This window comes from Hippocampus bargibanti, linkage group LG13, assembly GCF_051943395.1.
Source record: "Hippocampus bargibanti isolate YZ-2025 linkage group LG13, ASM5194339v1, whole genome shotgun sequence".
NCBI classification, from domain to species: domain Eukaryota; kingdom Metazoa; phylum Chordata; class Actinopteri; order Syngnathiformes; family Syngnathidae; genus Hippocampus; species Hippocampus bargibanti.
In genome coordinates, this window is record NC_142746.1 from 9,665,987 (window position 1) to 9,675,174 (window position 9,188).

The following is a 9,188-nucleotide window of genomic DNA, read 5'->3' on the forward strand; positions in this document are numbered from 1 at the left end:
AGATGACCCTGCACCTTATACGCTGGTGCGCCTTATATGTGAAGCAATATTGACATGTACAGTACACAACAGGTCTCCCAACTACTGTGTGCAGCCACAGACTCCATTTCCCCCGTAGAATAAGTATGGCATAACCCCAGCCTCTACTGTAGCGCCTTATAATGTTTAGTGCCTTATATTTGGAAAATTTGTGTATTTTTATATATTTGGAAAACTTTAATCATTCATTGAAGGTGCGCCTTATGGTCCGGTGTGCCTTATATATGGAAAAAGTTTGAAAATACACTATTGATTGGTGGTGCGCCTTATATTCCGGTGCGCCTTATACACTGGAAAATACAGTACATAACATCCAGCCTAATAACCGGTATATAACAAAAAAATAATCTTTATTTACATTGCGCTTTCACAAAGATAAAGTGCAAAGACAACAACCAAGCTCATCTCCAAACACAACATCCAACCGCTGTCACACATCTCCTAGGATGAGTTGCACAAGCCGTTGCACAGGTTTCACAATCAAAAGAAAAAAAACACACACGACATCCGCCCACACCTTATTGGGGGTTGCGCTCATCCGCAGCAACGCGCCCAGTTTCTGCTTACCTGATCAAACGTAAGAATTGAAACCCCTGCGAGGCATCTTCCCGTTGAGTTATTTGTGCGCCTTTTGACGCTTTTTGATGCATCACATGGTGTGGCTTTGTCTTCGTCGAGTTGTGCATCTGCAGTAAGAATCAGAAAAGAAAACAGTTTCAAACCTCACTGAAAATGCGAGCTGTCACCAATTTCCTGCCATATGTGGCTCTCGGAAAGGGAAGGATTCAAACCCAGGACTTCTGAACAACGCAGGAGCGCTGACCACGAGTTCAAAGGGGGCCCCTGGTGCGGGGAATAACTCAAAAGACACTATCAAAACGACTAAGGAGCACAAAGTGGAAGGTTTTAGATTTAGAACAAGGTGTCAAATTTAAGGCTTGCGGGCCAGATGTGACCCGTCATATGATGTTCAGTGGCCCGTGAAAGCAAATCAAAGACAGCTAAAATATGTGCCAAAATGAAAAATATTTGTATGCAATAAATCGATGACATATTGTAAGCAATTTCTTGTTTCCAAACCCCTAGTTACAGTTACTTACACAACAATTGAATAAACCATTAACCTTGACTTGGTTACAGTATTTTCCCCGAGTATAAGGCACACCCAAAAGCCTTGATTTTCTTCAAAAGATGACCCTGCACATTATAAACAGGTGTGCCTTATATGTGAAGTAATATTGAGCCTCGACGGGTCTCTCAACGACTGTCAGCAGACACGCCTTCTATTCTTCATTACTGTCATGCTTTATAATGCGGTGTGCCTTATATTTGGAAAACTTTGATATATTTATATATTATATTTGGAAAACGTTCTTCATTCATTGAAGGTGTGCCTTATAGTCCGGAGCGCCTTGTATATGGAAAAAAGGTTTGAAAATACATCATTCATTAGGGCTGCGCCTCATAATCCGGTGTGCTTTATACACCAGAAAATACGGTATATCACGGCCCTTTGATGGAAACAGTAATTATAATGTGGCCCATGACACAAAATGAGTTTGACAGCCCTGACTTGGACTTACTGAAACACTATGAAGAATGTATTTTCACGACGATACTTGACAACTTTCCCCACAAAAGAAGCTTGAGGAGTTAATCCTACAATGAATTTTACAGAGCGCCAGATCTCGTTTGCTGGCTGAGCTGGAGTTTATTGGCTGACTTTGATTTATTATTCATTTTATTTATGTTTTTTAAATGGTGGACTTTTTTTTATAGCTTTTTAAAATTCTACATCTGCATCTTTGTGACTTTATGTGAATTTGACCTAATTGTATTTCAGGTTATTTCAGTTGACCGTGTTCCTTTTAATTGCCTTTTATTTCACACATGAGAAATTAATTATCGATACGCCGTACAACAAAGCAGCCAGCTGGCATACGAAATAAATAAATAAAAGAAATAAATATCAGCGAAACTCATATACCGGCTTTGGCCACTTCATTTGGTACACATTCACAATCCAATGTGTGAGGTTCAATGCTTATGATTGATTGATGATGACAGCGGAATATTCATTAAAAAAAAGAATGATGAAAACCATTATTACATCACAAATTAATTGGATGATTGAATTTAATTATGATTATGGAGAATGCAAATGAGTCAGTGACTTAAATGAATATGGAGGTCACGATAATGATCGATGAAACTGCACTTGCATCGTTGTATAATTGAACTTTTTTTTTCACCGCAAATCTTGGCATGCGCTCGACAAAATGGATTGGGCTACAATTTTGTCATCCACTTATTAGTGAGCGACTAGGAACTACTGTTTGTCCTTTGCATTTTTTTTAATCATAGAGATAGGCATTTTCATTTTTAACAGTTTTAGCATTATTGAATTAAATATGAAAGGCACTATTGTTTATCCATTTCAAATCGAGCCGTTCACCCAAAATCGCTTAGACTCTGAGGCTTTCAAGCATTCCCAATGACAGCTGCATTAATTTGGAGAAAAAAATTTTGAAAATAAATATATTTGTTTTAAAAAGCAGATGTGAACATCATCCAGTTAATTGTAAACCAGATTCTGACAGGGATGCATACGAATCTGTGGCTTCGTCGCATCAATTTTCATGTTTCATGAAAACAACATGGACTGGATTTCTGACTTTTCAATGAATATAAAAATTATAGATAATAAATATATAATACATAAATTCAGGACATCTGTTTTCTTACCAAGTAGCTGTGACAAAACCACACGCACCTGTTCATCTTTGAGTGATATTTTTATGATGTAATTGCTGTTATATGATATACAGTGACATGACAACAGACATAAAAAAACACAGAGAAACATAATGGAACCCCCTCATCACCCCTTCCCCCCAAAAAGTCCCATTAAATTCCCAGAAATGAAAACACTCATCAAAGTTACTACAGTAAGGGAGTTGTGGTCCATCCTACCGTCAGTCAAAAGATTTATGGCTCTTGTTTTCCTGCCAAAGCATGACATTGCCCAACAAATGGTTTTCTTTTAATGTATGTGTGTGTGTGTGTGTGTATGTATGTATTTATTTCTTTGTGTATTTATTTATTATAGTTTTAAATTAAAGTAGTATAGTATATATAGTTTTTTTATATCCAATGAGAGATGTGGGTACAATTTGAGATTATTTTCTAGCAGGTTTTCAGAACAAAATGGTTGTTAATTTGAGTCCATGGTGAAGTCCAAATTGCGCCAGCTTTTAGAGTTAAACAGAAAAAAAACACCCCCCAAAAAAGTTCAATATCTAAAAAAAAAAAAAAAAAAAAAGCAGTTTTCTGTTTTCAATGTGTCAAAAAACATTTCGATATGCATAAAACCATTTCATGTATGGTTGTGAATGAGAAGTCCTAAATTGATGAGAAATTACAGCATCGTATAAATTTTAATAGCACCTGCATGGAGGACCAGCCAGGACATCAACAATGTTGAGTATTACATAGCTTTCGAATTTTTACATGATTGTTTTAACAAATTCATTTTACCACAGAATCCAACTCCTGTCTAAGACTTTTTTTTCAATTTTGTACTTGAGGTCCTAAAATTTTGACATTTGTCGTTTCTCTTAAAGTAGGAATGATTTGGTTTAATAGTGTTGCAAAAAAATCCCGAATGAATCTCAAACAACAAACAAAGAATTGTCCATGAATCACATACCGTATGATGTGCAGTGGGCGGGGCCTCTCCTTCAGCTTCAAGTTCACCTGTCAGCCTTCCTCTTGCTCAACCAAGCTGCTGTTGTGAAGACCAAGAAAAGATGAATCATCAAAATTATCTGCCACAAGTTCAAACAGGCTCACAGAAAAATGTACAAACAAATTATTATTACTTATTTATTTTTTTACTTGTAAGATGGCGCCGCAAGATTGGCTGCCTTTACAGCAGCTCCTGTATTTTGTTTTTGCTGCTGTGAAATGTAAATGTCTCCACCATGAGACAAATAAAGGCTAATCTAATCTGATCTAATCTAAAAAAGTGCATGTGAGCCAGCAAAAATGTCATTGAGTGAAACTTTTGCAAATTTCCCGGGACCTCAACTTTGGGAATCTTAAAAAAAAAAGACAAACGTTCATTCATACTTTTTGTTTTTTGGCCACCGCACTGCACCTGACAGGGCTATCAGGCATGGCAATTGGAAAAGGTCTGATGATAACCATAGAAGAGGACAATTTTGATTTCTCTGAAAAGCGGCAATTAGAAATCATTTCACCTTGGCTCCGACGTGGCTAAAAAAAAAATCCATAGTTGGCAAGAAAAACCTGTGGCGTGCCCATTGCAGAAACTCAGGTACTTTCCATGTAATCATCACATATCGACTCAGTCTATTTGTCAACCTATCAGATCAACAGGGAAACAGTATTTGGCTTGGACTTTTGTTATACTGATAAAGAGTGAAAATATGCTCAAGGGAAAAGTGCTTTATTTCCATTCCAGATCTCCCGCCAGATTGTTTTTACAAGCTGTCAAAATGAGCTCCAACCTCATTGTGTGTCTTCTTGGAAACATTTCATGAATGCTGTGACACGTTCGCGCCATGTGAGGGTTTCGCGGTCGCTGAAGTTCATTGGCTTTTCTGCTTCTCCAATAACACACACACACACACACACACACACACACACACACACACACACACACACACACACACACACACACACACACACACACACACACACACACACACACACACACACACACACACACACACATGCACATGCACACGCCGCTTTTTCGTTTTGCTTTTCTTTCACGCTGGGTCGCATCTTCCCAGAAGAAGCAATGTCGCCATCTGAGCAGGTATGGCCCGGTATAACACATTCCCACTGTGGGAGATTTGGTCTCCTTTTTTTCCTGCTACTGTGCAAACCAAACTAGGATTTCAAACAGCAGATGTTACACTTTGATGCACAGTCCCCCCCACCCCAGCCTCTACTCAGTTAAAAGTAAATGAGATGAAAATACTGGTTTATTTGTTGTTATCCTCATCAGATTTAAAAATAAACCCAAAAATGAATGTGATTTTCCAGAGAACATTTTTAACGCATTCACTGCCAGACGTGAAAAATGTGCCCAGTCCAGTGCCAGGGTTTTTGTCATTGTCACTTGAATTTCAGGACCCGCGAGATATTAAGTTTTAGGACTACATAAACATTTAATGCAGCATAAGAAACTTTAGACTCTCTTCTTTCATCAGAAGAAGAGTTAAATCTTAAATTATATGGGCCTGAAGTTATATGAGCTTGAAATGATGGTGGCTGTCCAAAATACAATACATACATACATACATATTGGTTTATATAGCGCTTTAACAACAGCTGAAGCTGGAACAAAGCTCTAACATGGAAAAAAGGGAAATATTGCCCCTTGTGGAAAGGAGGCCATGGCCAGCGCATTATCGGCACCCAAGCATGAAAAAAACAAAACGCGAACAAATTCCGGTTTGGCAGTGAATGAGTGCAAGGCATTTTCCTCTTTCTTTTTCAAGATTATTTTTTATAAATGAAACCCTGGATAAAATATCTAGAAGCAAGCTCATATTGTTGTCATGGCTTTTGTTTTTCAAGAAATGTTGATAAATTAAGTCAAATTTCCTGCTTAAACAACATAAACAACAACAGCCATTTTTATTGTTGTCCAAAACAAGAATTATTAATATTATTTATACATGTATTGATATATATAGCGCTTTAACAACAGCTGAAGTTAGCACATGTTGTTTGTCCTTATTTTTTTAAAATTCGGGAACAGTACAAGAGACAACTAGCTTTGCCAACTTGTTTGTTGAAAATGTGCGAAGGTCAATTCTCACATTCCTAAAATTTTCACTATTTTCTTGATTTGCCCAGCTTAACATTTTCTCGAATCTGCTTGCTTGCGGGTAATCTTCCTGGTCAACATATTTTTATGTTATTTTGGAGTGAATTTTAAAAGGTCGTTGACACACTGTCATTTCTCAAAATATGAAGTTCCTAAATAACATGGAAGAAAAAAAAACATGATTTTCTTTTTAATGTACTCAATTCCAGATGGGTTGAAGATGATTTTAAGTAAACACTTTTCTGTAATTATTGCCTCGCTTGTCACAACACAGTGTCATAATGACAACATCACATTAAAAATATTACACAACGAATCAGAGATTTCAAAAAAGACTAAACTAAACTGGCTGGTTCTCTCGTCATCATCAAGAGGAACAAGGCCAGTTTGTTAGACACTATTGCACTTGTTTTTATTTGACTCAGAGATGACTGAAAATGTCCAAAAGGCGTCAAAAGGCAAACGTGAAAGTGATTTCGCAGTCAGGGAAATACGTGCAACACTTGTCAAACCTCAGAAAAGGAAAATAAGAGACTCTGAAAGCCTCAAATATCAATTCACCGTCTGTGATTTTTAGAGTTTGAAAGTCTAGTGTAGACAACACATCACATCAAATGAGACAACACCTACCAAGATATGTTTCAAAATGTTCTTCTATTTTAACCCCTTTGATATTTGTATAACATTATACAGTACTGTGGCAATTAGTAGTATTAGTAGTAGCAGCTGTAATGGTCGTAGTAATAGTAGTAGTAAAAGTAGTAGTAGTAGTAGTAGTAATATTATTGTAATATTTTAACCTAACAGTGTGTCCAAACGAGCGTGTGCTTTTGAGACATGCCCGGGCGTATTCCCAGTCAGTTAGTAAGCTGGTGGTGCACAGAGCAAACATGCGCACATAACAAATAAAAAGAGGACAGTGTGTATTATCTATTATGCGCAATGTTGCGACACCATACTCTCATTTAAAAAAAAAGTGTATTTGTTCTCTGTCCCAACGATTTCTGTGCACTGCGCAGCTTCTTATCAACTACTAATGATTACGACACCAGTGATAAACACACATACAAAGAAATGCATAAGAACTAAATTTCAAATGAGATTTTTGAATCGGCAGATATTTTCACCGTGGTGAGCAAACCGATACAATTCTTTGAGTTGAAAATGTCCTCAAAATGGCCTTTAATGAGGCATATTTATGTTGGAAATTATATCCAATTCTGAAAATCAGAATTAAAAATGAATGCAAACAAAACAGTTGGTGTATTTTTTTCTGTCAATGGAAATAGAAGAAAAAAACTTTTGGAGCCCCAATATATGACCAAACTGACCCGGAAAATGCGGGTTTGGAACCAAAAATGGTAGACTTGCTGCAACAGAGACAATGTTTTTGTGGGTCTTTGTTGGTCTTTGAAGAGCTCCTTGGAAATTATCAAATTAACCCTAATGAGGCCCCTTCAAAAGAAAACGGCAGACGACATTGCTCCATCAGACTTGTTTGTCTGAGACTAATCATGACATACAATACATACCATGAAGCCAAAGTACTCTCCTGGTCAGGTTGGCAAATGTAGAAATGTCCACACCTCCCCAAAAACTAAAATGGCTGCTTCACAAAGAAAAAAAATCCCATGTAATTTCCACCGGGGCATCGGGGGACATTTTTGGTTGATCTACTCACTATAGATAGGCTAAATACGTTAATGTCATCTTGCACTGCATGGTTGATTTTGGAACTTATGAGAGTGGGAAAGCTCTCAAAAGATCAATTTAATTGGGTTGAGGCCTGCGAATGACCAATCAGCCCTAAAAAGAAAATTTAGCAAAATGATACATTCGGACTGACACTAACTAAACAAAGAGAAAGACAGTTTTTGAGACAGCGTGAGCAGCTGCCAGATACACGTGAGGCATGGCATGATGTTGTGCGCTAATCTTCCTTTTCCGCTCAATCATCTGGGAAGTGAGTCATTGTGTGACGCTAATTTGACCTGCAACTCCCATCTACTTTCTACTTCTTACTTTCACGTCCTCCCATACTCATCCAATAAATAAATAAAAAATACATAAATAAAAAACTCCCAAGTGCCTTTTGTGTTCTATCCACTTTTATATTTGCAATTTCCCTTTTTTTAACTGGGGTTTTCTCTTAGCGAAGAACAGGCGTTTGAGCTTACGGATTAAAATCTGGAGCAGCGTAAAGAGCAAGAAGGACTTTGTGGTTAATGATTCAACCAACTCATAATGGCAAGTATTAGATAAGACACTACACTTACCATCTGAACAAAACAATCACCACTGAGAATGAACGATATAGATTCGTGCACCCCCTCAATTCACATATTTTTCCTCCCACTAAATTAAGTGACATACAGAATTTACTTTTTAAAGCAACAGGAAAGTTGACTGTATGTCAATAAATATCTTTGACTGAAAATGATTTGGAAAGAAAATCACTTAATTCAGCCCCAAAATAAATACATTAGACAGACAAATAGACAGCCATTTTGTTTTGGAGCAGCCATTTCTTGGAAGGAGGCGGGAATGGGAGGGGTCTAATTTAGGCATTTTTTTTTATTGGTCCTTCAGAGAAGTCAGTCAATTCAAAGTGTGGTTTAAGTACCAGTGGTGGAACGCTGCCGCCCTCTAGTGGTACGTGCAAAAATTGCTGAATTAAATCTACAATATCAGTTTTTCGGGAACTCTGACGGAGGAGTTCAAAATATTCAAAGTTAATAGGTACATTTTCGGAAGATTTATGAGTATCAAGGAAACGTTTTGGGAGCATTAGCACATATTTAAGTGCATTTAGGTACCTCTAAGGACCGGAGTTGTTGATCTGTGTTCTAGGAGGTGTATCGGTAGATTAGTTGTTGAGTTGACTTTTTGGAAGTATTTGAGTACATTTGGGATTGTTTACAGAGAAATGGCCACTGAAATGTCAATTAAGATAGAACATTTCTTCCTGGTTCATTGAGGACAAAACAAGCAGACCAGCACGATGATTTAAATTCCCGGAGGGAAATTTCCTTCAAAAATAACTTCCAGCTCTGACACACTTATCCATGAATTGTGCAACCACTATGCTAACTGTGCTGGCTTGCTCCGCAGTGAGACCGCATTGCTGTCCCTCTGCATATCACCATTAAAGTGTTCAAATGCTTTTCGTATATGAACTAAATTTCTACAGTTTAGCTGGTGTATATAATAATAATAGTTATTAGTTAATAGTTACTGTACATTATAAACACTGTACTACAGTGTTTATTTTATTTTAATCAAA

At 37.3% G+C, this 9,188-nt stretch overlaps 1 long non-coding RNA gene across 5 annotated transcripts in view; it reads right to left on the minus strand.

Moving 5' to 3' along the window:
* LOC148889264 (uncharacterized) overlaps positions 1-9,188 on the minus strand; it is a 61,180-nt gene that overhangs the window by 11,819 nt on the left and 40,173 nt on the right. For all 5 annotated transcript variants that reach the window (XR_016116829.1, XR_016116827.1, XR_016116828.1 and 2 more), the window contains 2 exons: positions 3,749-3,826; positions 607-725 (listed from right to left, as the gene is read on the minus strand). This is a non-coding gene — a long non-coding RNA (uncharacterized LOC148889264). The remainder of the gene's footprint in view (positions 1-606; positions 726-3,748; positions 3,827-9,188) is intronic.